Source organism: Rhipicephalus microplus, chromosome 4 (genome assembly GCF_043290135.1).
Source record: "Rhipicephalus microplus isolate Deutch F79 chromosome 4, USDA_Rmic, whole genome shotgun sequence".
Lineage (NCBI taxonomy): Eukaryota > Metazoa > Arthropoda > Arachnida > Ixodida > Ixodidae > Rhipicephalus > Rhipicephalus microplus.
The window spans coordinates 73372557-73387314 of record NC_134703.1 but is presented as its reverse complement, the minus strand read 5'-3'; positions in this window follow the sequence as shown (position 1 = coordinate 73387314).

Here is a 14758-nt window from a genome sequence, read left to right as displayed (position 1 = left end):
GTCGATTAGGCTCCATTCACGAGAATGGGAAAACAAAATTTGCAGTGGCTTAGCACGGCTATGCTAGTATATACATAGCGTAAGCGATTAAAAATGGAAGGACAGACGGATGGACAAACGAGTGAGTTCCACTTAGGTTAAGCTGCAGTTCACCAGTGACACGCCACTCCAAGTGCTTCCAGGCCTTCTCCGACGCGCTCGCTGTGCGTCTTGTGACGTCACTGCTCCCCACGCACGCACAGTGCGGCTCTTGTACGAGCACGCGAAACCACTTTAGCTCGGCTGCTGTAGCAAACACTACAAACGGGCTCAGACACCCCTGCTAACATCATGTCGGCCTATCACATGCGCGAAAACACGGTGTGGTATGTACAAACAAATACCTTTCTGCAATCAATCAACCAACCAATCAATCAATCAATCAATCAATCAATCAATCAATCAATCAATCATGTGACAATGCAAACCGACTTGCCCTAAGTATGAGGGGCAGATCATGTTGTGAATGAGCAGCGGTAAAAGCAAGTGGTTCAATACAGAGACACTAAATGTTCGTGCATGTCTCGTGAGTCTCGAGTAAACGAAGTCTACTGAGCTCAAGTGAGCGTTTGATAGCCATGATACGGCACAACGAGCAAAAAAGGACGACGCTACGTCGTCGTTGCCTGATGTCTGCTGCCACAGGCATTAGTTTTCAAATATAGTACTCAGCGTATGGCAGTATCATCCCAACACTGAATAGTTCAATAATACGCGGATAGGCTTCAGCGCGATTTAGAGGAAGAACAGACAGACAGACAGACAGACAGACAGACAGACAGACAGACAGACAGGCAGGCAGGCAGGCAGGCAGGCAGGCAGGCAGGCAGGCAGGCAGGTAGGCAGGCAGGTGAACGGGTGGGCGGGCCGGCAGGCGGGAAGGCGGTCGAGTGGGCGGGCGGACGGACGGACGGACAGACGGATGGATGGATGGACAGATGAATGGACGGACGAATGGATGTGGATGGACGGACGAATGGATGCTTCGCCTCACTCATGATCATTCATACCGTGGATATCCTGTGATTTCTTTTTTCTTTACTGCTCGCGTTCTCCATCTAAAATCGCGACCGGCCAGCAGCGTAGATACGATGTGCATTCCTCTCTCTGTAGTCGTGCAGTTGCGTTGAATGCGAGTAGGCGACCTCAGCAGATGACTCAGCCCAAGTTCAGCGTCCATTCAGGGACGGTTTTCCTGACTGCCACACCACTTTCTTTTATTCAGCTCTCACTACAGCTATCAAAAGCATCTATGACTACGAGGGTGTCTTTCGTCATTCATCATGGACGTTAGTCGTTGGAATGGAGGTGTATTATACTATCGTCAACGTGGTCGCGTTCACGTTAAACGGTGCTATAGCTGTCAAACATTAAAAGACATTGTGCAAGCTTTCTTATAGTGTTGTATAGTAAACATTCAACTGCTTCGGCAAGAACAAGTTTCACAAAGGGTTTCATAAACCATGTTTTTTTTTTCATCGTGCTCAATTCGGACAAGCCTACTTGTCCTGTGTGACCTGAGTATCAGATTGTCGCAAGAGTCATCTTATACTATAGCGACCATAAGTTTTACGAAAACAAAACGAAATGACTAGAACTATATTGTTTGGGGAGATATTCTGGAATGTTATCTATATGGCAGGCCTGTAGCATCGGACACGCCAACGACTACGAGCGACAATATTCCTGGCAGCATCGCTCCTCCGATCTAAACAGAGTAACCGGTCTATTAAGTATGCGAACGAATCCACCATTATAATCGTGTGAAATTTTGCGAAAATTATTTTATACCTGAAGCGAACGACCAAGCATACCGCCCTTGATTGCATTTCGTTCCGGTTCTCCTTGGTGAAGTGCGTCCGGGCAGCGGCCACCTCCATTGGTGTCCCGGAATAGGGCTTGGCTACTGAAGCATTCAGTGCAGCAAATCTCTGGCTATTTTTATAAAATAAAGATGTTCTTTACTACCACTGCTTATTCCGGCTACGATATAAAGTCATTGTTTCACTTCTTTTATTTATATTCGAAGCATCGTAAATTTGGCAGGCATCAGCGTGACAGAATATGAGCATGAAACCAAAATTTGTTCCACCTAAGAACATGTCACGTACCGTATCAGAATGCGGCATGCAAACACAGGGGTGCCTTTTTACAGACATGCATGGTGTGGTCCCGATTGGACCTACCACTGTCCTGGTTTTTTTGTCGCCCTTTTCGCCGATGGTTCACACTCTTTTGTTGCACTCTACTACTCGCTGTTCAGTCATGGCATGGCCGAGATTGGTAAATCATAATCGACGGCCGGTTTGGAGGTCCTAGCTCGCTCATTTAGCACGTATTCAATGAAATACAGGTGTTGTAATGCCAGCTCACATTAAATACAAGTGTTTTCTACAAGGAACCAAGGGGATCGGGGCAGGTTGATGCACTAAATTGACAGTACGATGCGGAAGGCGATCACGAACAGAATAAATAAAAATTACGGCATATTCACGGGGTGAATGATGATGAATGGGCGAAGCTCCGGAGGGATTCATCGGTAAACTGTGAATCTTCCGTGTAATTCGCCCAGTCGATCATCATGTAAAGACGTGAGAAACGCTGTGTGTGTATATACACAAATCAACTTTTATTTGTTCTTAGACGATGGATGGCTTGCGATGTCCCTTCATTATGACGGCTTTATGGTCTGTGAAATGAAGGGTGAGCGGTTCCTGTATGCGCGCTCGCACATCGGGATTCTGTCTGCGAGCGCGCGCTGCTGCCGCCTTGCGCTCTCTCCGCTGTGCAGCCTTATCCATCCGGCGACTCCGAGCGCGCGCCAACAGCGAACGGATTTTATTACAACGCTCCCCCTAGCGTACGTCGCCGCACTAAATCGAACGATTGCCTTCAACCAATGACACGCGCCATATGTGACATCATTCCTATTTTATAAGATCTCGCGTCTTTCATCAACTACAAGTACCGCTTTCTAGTTTATAACATCTTGCATCTTTTCATCATCAGCTACAAGTACCACCATCAATTAAACACTACAAGAACTAAACGAGAGGTGGTTACATACAGGAGATGGTACCGCCTTCTAGTGAACACTGCAAGAACTAAACTAGAGGTGGCTACATACAGGGGACGGTACCGCCATCTAGTGAACACTGCAAGAACTAAACTAGAGGTGGCTACATACAGGCTACAGGGGACGCACAGCCCACGCCCTAAGGAGCTTCGCCCCTAAAAGACAAACAGCATATCCACGGAGTTAGTGATGATGAGGGGAGCGAAGTGTTCATCTATACGTCCGCTCCTACATCCGTCTGTGTGTCCATCCATCCACCCACCCTTCTACCCGTCCGTCCATCCATCCATCCGTCCATTCATCTGGTGACGAGCCGCTGAGGCCTTCCGTGCCAGTTGCTCCGCTTCGTCCATGCCCCGCCAACGATGCGACTCGCACGGCGACGATCCAGAATTCTGAGAGAGGCACTCGTTCCCCACGCACCCAGGCGGTGACGAGCACAAGCCGCCGCGGCCCTCCCCGCCCACCACATGGCTTCGTCCATAACCGACCAGCGATACGACACGTACGGCGACGATTCAGGAGACAGAGAGGCACTCATTCTCTTCGCACCCAGGCACAGCCCCCGCTGCAGCCGATCGGAAAGTAGGGGTACAGCGCCATAAAAAATATACTCACTCAACTGCAGTTTGTATGTACTTCTAAGGGACAGCGCCGTCTATTATACTGTTTGAAAGATACTGCTGCTTACGCCTAAGACAGGACAAGGTTAGACTAAAAAGTGCTTCGCTCCTAAAGCATAAGTCAAGGGCATGAATGCTACGATAAATAGATGCGAATCTCGTAAAACAGTATTGTGTTAGATCTGTGTTGTAGCAGCAATTGCCGATTTTCCCACCTTGCTAAAAACGAGGGTCAAAGCAGCGTTTTTCTGCTCTTAATATGATGCTTGTGCGGCAGTCAGAGCACCGTATGCTGGCAATTAGAATCTACAATCGGCTCTTGGAGATTACCGAAGCTCGACGACGCCAAACTTCTACCAGCTCCCCAAGCAAACATTTTAATCATACAAGAAACGACAAATGCGCATTGCTTACAGTTTGTTCGGCGTCGACGCTGACCGTAAGGTCCATGAAAAATGTTGACGACGAGGATGATGGTTGCCTATATGCATGCCTGGCACCCACTCTGGTGGATTGACCAAGCAACAAATTAGAAGTAAAATAGATCACATATAAGAATTGTACGACAACATTCCCGACACGACAAAAACTTTAACGTCCTGAGATATTTAGAGAAAGCCATACCCTCGTCCCCCTCCTTGCCCCATAACAAGTCCGTGACTCTGCCCACGAAGCGACCAGAAGTCGAGGTTCCGTCGTGATGTCGTGGGCCCTCTGGACGGCCTGAAGTTGAGTGGGAAACTGCTGCATGCTATTCAGAGATACAACCCTTAGCTGCTCCGTGATAGCTGGAGCGGCAATAAGGCGAATGCTGTGCACAACATTCGAGAACCTCTGCTTCTCAAGAGGGAGAAAGATGATCTATTAGAAGGCAGAGAGGTTGGCCCGAGCTAGTTACCTCTATAGCCTGCTACTCTGCACAGAAAAAGATGGACAGGCAAAAAAAAAAGCGATGAAGAGTGATGATGGGGACAGAAACAAGTTATGCGTATATACAATAACGATAGCATGGTGGCTTCGCTAGAGCTGCCCCTTCCCAAGTTCAGTGCGTTGACGCGAGAACTGCTGGTATTGGCGTATACCCTGGAGGTTCAAACCCTCGAAATTTTGAATTGTACATGTCGACACACACACACACACACACACACACACACACACACACACACACACACACACACACACACACACACACACACACACACACACACACACACACACACACACACACACACACACACACACACACACACACACACACACACACACACACACACACACACACACACACACACACACACACACACACACACACACACACACACACACACACACACACACACACACACACACACACACACACACACACACACACACACACACACACACACACACACACACACACACACACACACACACACACACACACACACACACACACACACACACACACACACACACACACACACACACACACACACACACACACACACACACACACACACACACACACACACACACACACACACACACACACACACACACACACACACACACACACCTTCTTTCTGTGCAGTGTTTAGAAAAGAGGCGGGAAAGAGACCTAAAGAACAATAGAAACAGGGATGGCGTTTTAGGTAGACAAGAACAAGGACTCCAGAACGGTGAAACTGCAGTGAATAAGTGCCGCGCTTAGTTTTATACAACTTGGTGCGTGGGCTGCGAAAACTCAAAGGCAAGGTCATTGTCACAATTCTAAAGAGCTTCTGTTCGAAGCGAAAAAAAAACACGTTGCATCACATCTTGCGAAAACTGCGATTGCGCAGTGAGGCAGAATTGAGTGAAAAAGAAAGGCGTCTCCACTGCTCTTTGTCTGAGCCACGAAAAGTCATATGTGGCAATGGCTAGAAGTCAGTGATTACAAAACGCGGAAACATATATGACCTAGTACACGGCTAAAGCGTTTGCGAGTGTCCAAGCCAATATCCGGAACCATGGGCGTCCGGTGTGATTGGCCAGATAGCCAGCGCTTGCACCGAAGACATGACGTCACAATGAGTGGAGGGTGGAATTGGGTGCGGTGACGCTGCTCACTTCGCTGCGTTCGACCCGAGTCCACAGGTTGCAGGGCTTTGGGCCGACACAGGAGCACGTATTGGCTGTGCGCAGCAGGTAGTCGACGAGGATAAACAGTGATCCCGCGATGGATGCCACCACCACTCCAATGACTGCAGCAGGTAACGAAAGAAAAAAGATGCACAAATTGATCATTATATTCAGCTTGGACTGCAAGGAGGTAACGCTGCATCTATGCCGTTCCCTTGACTCGCCTTTCGCATCATTTCACGTTCGAACAAGTCACTTCTGGGTCCCATTGAACTTTCGCTGGGACACTCGCAGTATGTCTTGTATTATCTGGGTCCACACCAATAGGCCCTACGTTCACTTACGGTGTATTTATATAGGGCACACAGAAGTCATATGCAGGCCGGCGTGGGCCGCAACTTATATGTTCGCGGGCCGCGAGTTCGAGACCCCCCTGGTACAATCAGTCTCAATAAATAGTTGGCTCAAGAACAACTATAGAAATAAACAAAAATTGCCATCCACCCACAAGCAGCTGACCAAGCGCCGTACAAATTTCGCACTTACAGACTGTTTGCGACGGCGTGACATCCTGAGCTCCTTCAGCTTGAGGCTTCACTATTCTTCTTCATATGATGATGATGATGATGATGATGATGATTACGTGCCTCCAATATGGCTTTTACCCACTCAGGGGGATCGTCGAAGAATTGACGAGATGAACTTTTAGCCTGGCTTTCTTCTTTTTCTTCTGTCAAAGCTTGTAGGTTCATAAGTACGAGATGGGAGTGAATAGCACTGACTGCGTGCACGCGAGGTGACAACAGAAAAGCACGCACGATTACGAAATTTCACATGCGACACGCGTGTGACGAAGCCTGTGAACAAAAAAAAATCACAGCATATCCACGGAGTGAATGATGATTGGTGGGGCGCAGCGTTCGTCAGTCTGCCTGTCCATTCGTTCTTGCGTCCACCTATCTGTGTGGTCCTTGGTGCATCCGTCCATTTGTTCATTCGTCTGTCTGTCCGTCCATCTCTTTTTGCGGCCATCCCTCGGTCTGTCCATCCGTCCGTGCGCCCCTCTGTCTGTCCGACCGTGCGTGTGTCAGTCCGTTCGTCCGCCCATATGTCTAGAGAAAACTCCAAGCGCAGCCATCTCACATCTTTTCATTATGTATTCATCATATACAAGTGCCCCCATCCAGCAGACATTGTAAGGACCGCTATTCCGGGTATGTGCCACTGGTGGTTACGTCCTACGAGGGACGCACAAGCCCCGCCATAAGGAGCTTCGCCCCTAAAAGTTGCATGTAAGCTCTTCTTGCATTGTATGACGTTAATTGGTGCAATTAATTCAAAGCGAAGTCCCAAAAGCCAAATACAGCCATCCAGCGTTAATGATTCATTCAGCTTCACGGGCGCCGAAGATAGATTGTAACGGCACTGTCTGTATGATTGATCTATACACTTGTCGAAGTACAGAACATTTAGTAGAGGTGGTGCTCAAATCAAGTGGGATGTAACATGGCACGTGTGCAATTTTGCGACACCTGCGAATCATTTAGGGTTTGAAGGTTTGGTCACTTGATGCCAAGCAGAGGGTTGATGCAATGAGTATGTTCGTTGCTCAATGATACTATGCCGAACATAACAGAACCAGCTTGAGAAATTAGGAGGGTGGTGGGATAGGTAAAGGCATGTCTGCATGTTTTGCAGGTGCGTGCTTAGCACACCTCTAGTTTTAATTACTTCTTACAGTCGGTGAAACATGTGACCCGTGTGAGACAAAAAAGTGTGGATTCTTTTTCGTCAAAAGAAGCTGTACCATAACATTAGTTAGTCTGTGCGGGCCATACTTTTATATAATTGTTGGGGTCTTTACGACCCAAAACCACAATATGATTACGAAGAACGCCGCAGTGGAGGGCTTGGGAAACTTTGACGCCATGGAGTTCCTTCAGTTGCACTTAAAGCTGAATACTCGTGCCTGAAGCATATTCGCCTTTATCGAAAATGTGGCTGCCGCAGCCGTGATTCGATCAGGTGACCTTCGATTCAATATAATCGAGAATCATGGCCACTATACCACAATTGTGGATAGACCATACCTAAATAATGCACTCGTCATGATGCCTCACTAAGGGATGCCATAGAACATTGTGGCTAAGGGACATAGCAAAACTTAATTCTTGTGTGAATTTCTTAAAGCGTTGTTATCACACGAGAAAATGAAAATAAAGATGCATCGTTGGCAATGACGAGTTTCACGCTTGCCGTTGGAGCCTAAGGACGACGCCTTCATCGGTGTACCAACATGCTTCAAGTTTTTCATGCCCCTAAGCAGCCGTCACTTCTTTTATCTCCACACTCTTAAGTGCGAGGTAAGTACTATCTGTTTGCTGCGCCTGTTCAGGATTTTTTATTCATTATTTACGGCTGTTTTCTTAGTCTAAAGTTCCATTGGATCTTTTCAGAATCATTCCGTTACCTTAAAGATCCTGCCATGCGTTTTTTGTCCCATTCCCCTTTGTAGGTGAGTGTCGTCAGAGTGAGAATCATCATCATCATCATCATCATCATCATCATCATCATTATCATAATCATCAGAAGCAGCAGCAGCACGAATGCCTTCACCTCATCCTGCGTTTAGAGATTCGAAATCTACGTCGCGATGACAACGGTCCGGTGCACGTGTTCCACACCGCATGTTTTTAATACGACAAGAAGACGTAGAAGAAGAAAATGTCTGACCTTGAGCGAGAAGTCCCCGAGAATCAGATGACTTTGGCGGGGCGATTATGTAAGTATATGTGGCTCTCTTGAGTTCTAGCTGCGGCACTCGCGAACAAAAGGCGAACAGGAGGTTTTTGTGCCGCAGTTGATTTGGTTCGTCTTGTTTTTGCTTCTGCACGTATCAAGACACACTTACTTCGATCCTGATTCCACGAGTGGATCAGTTTCTCCCTTCGATCTCTAAGGTCGATCTTAGTATTAGGCAAGACGACATAGCGAAACGCCGGTTTGTCAAGCATGTGCGCTTCATTTAATTATTTATTCCATTGGTCCGGGCTACTCTCTAAGGGCGCATCTACGGTGGTCCGTTCCACTGCAAACCCTAAGGTCGCTGGATCGTACCCGTGTCGCGGTAACCACATTTTCGATGACGACAAAAATGTTTGAGGCCCGTGCGGTCAAATTTAAGCGCACATTCAGGAATCCCAGGTGGTTGAAATTTCCAAAGCCCCGCCACGCCATCGTCTCTCGTAATCATATCGTGGTTTTAGGGCGTTAAACACGAGCAAATAATTACTATTATTAAATAACTTTACTCGGCAGGTATTGGTGTCACGCTGACGGCCATCGTGGGTTCGCTGTTGCTGCTCATCGACTACCTGTATCGCGCCAGCGTGGCGCGCTTGCCAGACGGCCCCAAACCTCTGCACGTCCTCGACACCCGTGTAACGAGCGCCGACGCGAACGCCACTTCTTCTGCCTTGTGGCACAGCGGACAGCTGCGCCCTTGACCGCAGTAGTTCGCGCAGTGCGTGCAGCAATGCGTTCTCGTCAACGTGCTTGAACAGGCTCCGCTTCGCCGTAGATGAACTGGCGCGACACAATTACCGATGGTTTTTTTTCTATTAGTTTCAATACTCCTGTTTCATGCTAAGAAAATGGTGTGTTCTACTCAGTATAACAATAAAAAAATGTTCAGAATTGTGTATTCTGGAGAAATATACACCCCCCCCCAAAAAAAAAGCTATCTTTAGTTAGTTTGTGCTTCGGATTAATTGCCCGCTACCGTCGTGCTGATATGCATGGTGTTTAATTTATTGAAAACTAGTCAGTTCAAATATAAGCTTCTATTGGGGTCGTAGAATTGTGCCTTGCTTGCGCCTGTAAAAAAAAAAAAAACGTGTTATTTTCATTTGTTTACAGATAGCTGTAAGAAAGTAGCCTTCTGGCGTTGCGTGAAAACAATTATTGCAGACGACAATCTTATCCGCATGGAAAGTCTGAGATTGGCGAGATAAAAAGCACATAAGTTTGTAGAAACATAGGCAATAAATTTTGGTGAAAGAAAAGTCAGTATCAAAAATATGTCATTTTCACGGCCGTTCAGTACCAAGACTTTACTGGTCATGCACAAGCGGCCATGTTGAAAAACTTGGTACCTGGTGTCATTATAACTACGAGACCGCTGCGTCAAGTCACCAGATTTCGTAATGTAACCTGACGTCAAACTATGTATAGTGTCGATGTTGGTAGGTGCGCCATGGGAAAGATGACTTTAATATCGAAATGTAACATCTTATCTGCATTTGCTGACCTTCACACTTGCCGAGGGCATTGTCTGTATACAGCAGATTAGCATGAAAGTGTGAACGCTCCTCCGAAAAATATTGTCAGCATCCGTTGAAGTGAAAATGTCATTTTAAGATAATTGGAATCTAAGTTCAAGAAGCAACATGAACTACAATGAGCTAAGTAATAGTACTGACATTATATACTACAGGAATAAAACGTATTTGAGATTTACCGACATTTTCAGTTGATGAACTAATTATTATAGCTACAGCTTCGGGGGCACTTCTTTGCGTGCATCCTATAGACACTGACGCCGGGATTATTGCTCATCTGCTGCAACTTAGACTCCTTTCAAGAGGAATGATTTTATAATTAAAAAGTGTCCCTCGGGTTATTATTAATTGTTATTATTCTTAAAATATGTACGTTGTTACGTAGACAGTAATATATATCGATCAATCCCACACAGTGGGTGTGAGCTATCAGCTGAAAGCAAAACAAAACAATGGGTCCCCGACGCAAAGCACGAAAAACGAGTTCCTTCACGCTCCCACAGAAAGCATGTAAGTAACTCGGTAGTCTAACCCGCAAACCTTGAGAAAGTTCGCAGGTATTCACGGATATGGAAAGGCAGGTGTGTAAAACCCAGACGCAAGGAGGGACGTAAAGGACGGCTGGCTGTTAGCGTCACCATTTTCGTTCTCTCAATATACGTTCGGCAGACCGGGCTTCAAATAAGCGTTGAATCACCGCTCTTCTTTCTTCGTAAGTTTCATTCTACAGCATAGGTAAAACGCTGTCTTGTTTAAAACAAGCGCACGCGGGCTGAACAGTTTGATATTGGGCATTGTCCTCGTAGCTGCAAATAAAGCAAAAATTAAATACTGAGGCATGTTCTATAATCATACTTTTGCTCTCGATTGCTTATTTTTGGGAATGTAAATAGGATAGGTTGTTTAGGTGAGTTTTCAGCGTGCACGAGCGACTCAAAGATTGAATGGAACAGCCGCGAATAGTATCTAGAGCAGTGGCGTAGCCAGAAATAATACTTCACTTTCAGTTTATTAATTATTCTACACAGCGATAGTGTACCTGTGCGGATAGAATTTGTACGTGTGTATTATATACGCACACACAAAATAACACACGTACGAACATACAAAATCCATGGCTGGACCCCCCAGTGAAAACCACCCTGAAAATTTCTGGCTGCGCTACTGCTTTAGTGATCTGAAGGCGTGATCAGGCGCATGGCATGCGTTTTTATTGAAAGCGCGTAGGGTATGGCCTGTGAGCCATTTTCTAATACCTATACGTGTCCTGCAGAAGTGTTTCTGACCTTCTAAAGTGTTTCCCTGTTCTGCGAGTAGTAATTTAACCTATTCACCAGGTAACATCGCAAGAACGTTATAAAAAAAGGAAGATTAATTCTTATGAGGCAAACACAGGACGGACAATATTGCGGGAAAGTAAAAACGAAATGAGAAATACAACACGTCTTGAAACCTGCTGCTACTCACTTTATACACCCTGTTTACGTCAGAGCGAAATGGAGTAGCAGTATTTATTACGTCCCTGTGTTTTAATAACTGACGATATGTGCTAAATTCGATTCGGGGATCATACGACACTCATTAATTTTTCTTAAAGATGCGTTTCTACCCTTACTCGCACTCATTAGCATATGCCTCCCCCCATCATAATAAAAAATCGACCTTTACTTTGACATGTTACAAAAGCACGTAGTACAGTAGTCGTGCGCCCTGTTCAGCACTGTGGCCTATCATTTCGATGAATGGCCAAAGCACATGCTTCTACGTGTCTTTAATGTCAAAGCTATCATGCGCAGCACTTACCATTCCTCAAGTGTACTGTTGTGAAACTCGCGTCGTTGGACGCGTTAAATGAAGGAGCTTGAGGGCGCTATAAGCGGTGGAGTACACTTTTGTAAACTTAGTGGATGAAAAGCGACTTCTTGTGCGTAAATGTTGAGTTCACTACGCGTTCCAACCCTGAGATGGTGCACGAAAGCTCGTAGCTGCTACGGTTTCGCGAAAAACGACGTGCTTCCGATTCTCCCCTCCAACATTCGTGTTCTCCTTCCCCACTCGTTCCTACCGTAGAAGCAATGTGACGTTCACCGTGTCACGCGTTCGTGCCCATAGAGCAGTCGGCAGAAATCGCCGCTAAGCTAAGCTGCGTAGGCATCGCACTTCAGCGCATTTGAATTTGCTCCTTTGGAATTCGGAGCCCGCTAACGTAACGTACTCATTCCTTTATCTCTTTTTCTTTTGTCAGGCATCACGCTCACCGTGGCAATCATCGTGGGGTCCCTAACACTCGTATTCAGTCTTCTAATTCGCACGGGCATGACACACAGACACGGAGACCGGCAGGCACTGCGATCTACACCATCATCCAAAGGAAGCTCGCCGAGCAACGACACGTCGACACTGAACTGTACTGACTGCCTGTCGCGTACGGACATGAAAAACAAATCAGCTACGAATTAATGTCGAGACGTGCGAGAATATGAAACATTCGTACTGGTGCGACCTCGTGTAGTTTTTCACTGTAAGGAAAAAAAAAACACAGAAAAAGTCCCGCCGCGGTGGTCTAGTGGCTAAGGTACTCGGCTGCTGACCCGCAGGTCGCGGGTTCAAATCCCGGCTGCGGCGGCTGCATTTCCGATGGAGGCGGAAATGTTGTAGGCCCGTGTGCTCAGATTTGGGTGCACGTTAAAGAACCCCAGGTGGTCAAAATTTCCGGAGCCCTCCACTACGGCGTCTCTCATAATCATATGGTGGTTTTGGGACGTTAAACCCCACATATCAATCAATCATCAATCAATCAAAAACACAGAAAAAGTGCAAACCTACGCGGTGAGTTTCAAGAAGGGGACATGCCATGGCAGCAGACCATCTGATATAATATTGCGTTATTATTACAAGTGGTTGCCTTCTGACCTTGAATTAAGTAAATGGTCCATTATTTTTCATTGTTTTGTGTCTCTCAGTATACAACTTTACATCGAAGGCTCCTTGGGTACCCCCGTAATCCATTCGTAAATATACGCCCCCCCCCCCCCCCCCAAATCACACTGCCAAGGCACGGACGTCAGCTCGCACCCCCTTTTGTACTCCCGTGCCACAATCCGCAAAGACGGTGCTCTTGATTTTTGTTGAAAAGATCAATAATGATCGGCGAGTGCTGTTAATTATTAATGAGTAAATACCATTGTACCTTTTGTTTTATGTCAAAAACTACAGTATGTCACGCACTTTAATAATGGGGCTCCGGATCGATTTTTGACTTTTGAAGTACTTTCACATGCATCAAAGTGTAAACAAGCGAGTGCTTTTTTCTTCTTTTCATTCAGTTAGCTTGTTCTATAAAACGTGGTCACCCTTGTCTGGAATAACACTTGCGACCTCATGCTTGTATGAGCACAACACTGAAGCCATCAAGTAGGGCATCAACATAAAACCGGTTTCGCGGCAAAACCGGTTATCCGGTTATTCATTTAATCGGTTATTTGGATTCGAAAACTGGATAACCGGATTGACCGGATATTCGGTTGGTTGTTCGATTAACAATACCATGATGTTCGAATAATCGAATAACCGGATTTTCATTTTGTAATGCAATGATATATATTCATTTTTCTTAGATTCTCGTGTTTGTAGGAAACATTGCAACCATTTGTACAAGTCCGATACGTGTTTTATTGACCTTCTCACATTGTTCAATTGTTTTAATGTGGCGATATTACGTAAGTCCCTATGGTGATGATGGCTCTTGAAAGGTAGATAGTGATTACCCACTCCCAAACTTTCCTTTCGTTATGAATATCCACAGGGGGTGAAAGTGCATGCACAGTTAAGAAACGAAAAGTCTTTGCGTGGGTCATTAGTGATTACGTCAGTAATTAATTAACCAGCTGCGCATGTTGTGTCGGTGCGCATCCAATAGGACTTAAATTTCGATAAAGCTCTTAGCGAGACTAACTATTCGTTTCTAAATATTCAAATAATAGGGTGTTCGTTTATTCAAACCAGATAAGCAGAATTCCCGTTTCTTTATATCCGGATAACCGAATAACCGGCTTTCAAGGCTGCATTCGCTTTTCTCCGGTTTAACCAGATAGCCGGTTTGGCGGATACTTGCAAGCCCTACTATCAAGCCGCAGCGGGTGGACTACACGAGAGTTTATGTGTTAGCGTGCGCGTCATATCTCGCACATATTGGGTTGAACTACGCATAGTGGGTCGCATCAATGCTTTGTAAGCTCTCACCTCAACTCTGCTGATGCTCGTGCAACTTAATAATCGATTGATATGTGTAGTTTAACGTCCCAAAACCACCATTAGATTATGCGCATATCGTGATGTAGGCTGCCAGTACCTATATATATACTTTCCACCCCGTTTTTTTCCCAATAAACAACAGTTGTGAGTCAGCGCCGTCTTTTCTTTCTTTTATGCTCCTTCCGTGTTCTGCGTTTTTTCTGGTGTTGCGCTGTAAATAAGTTCACGATTGATCATGAGACATGCCGTAGGGGAGGGCTCTGGAAATTTCGACCACCTGGGGTTCTTTAACGTGCACCCAAGTGTGAGCACACGGAAAAACA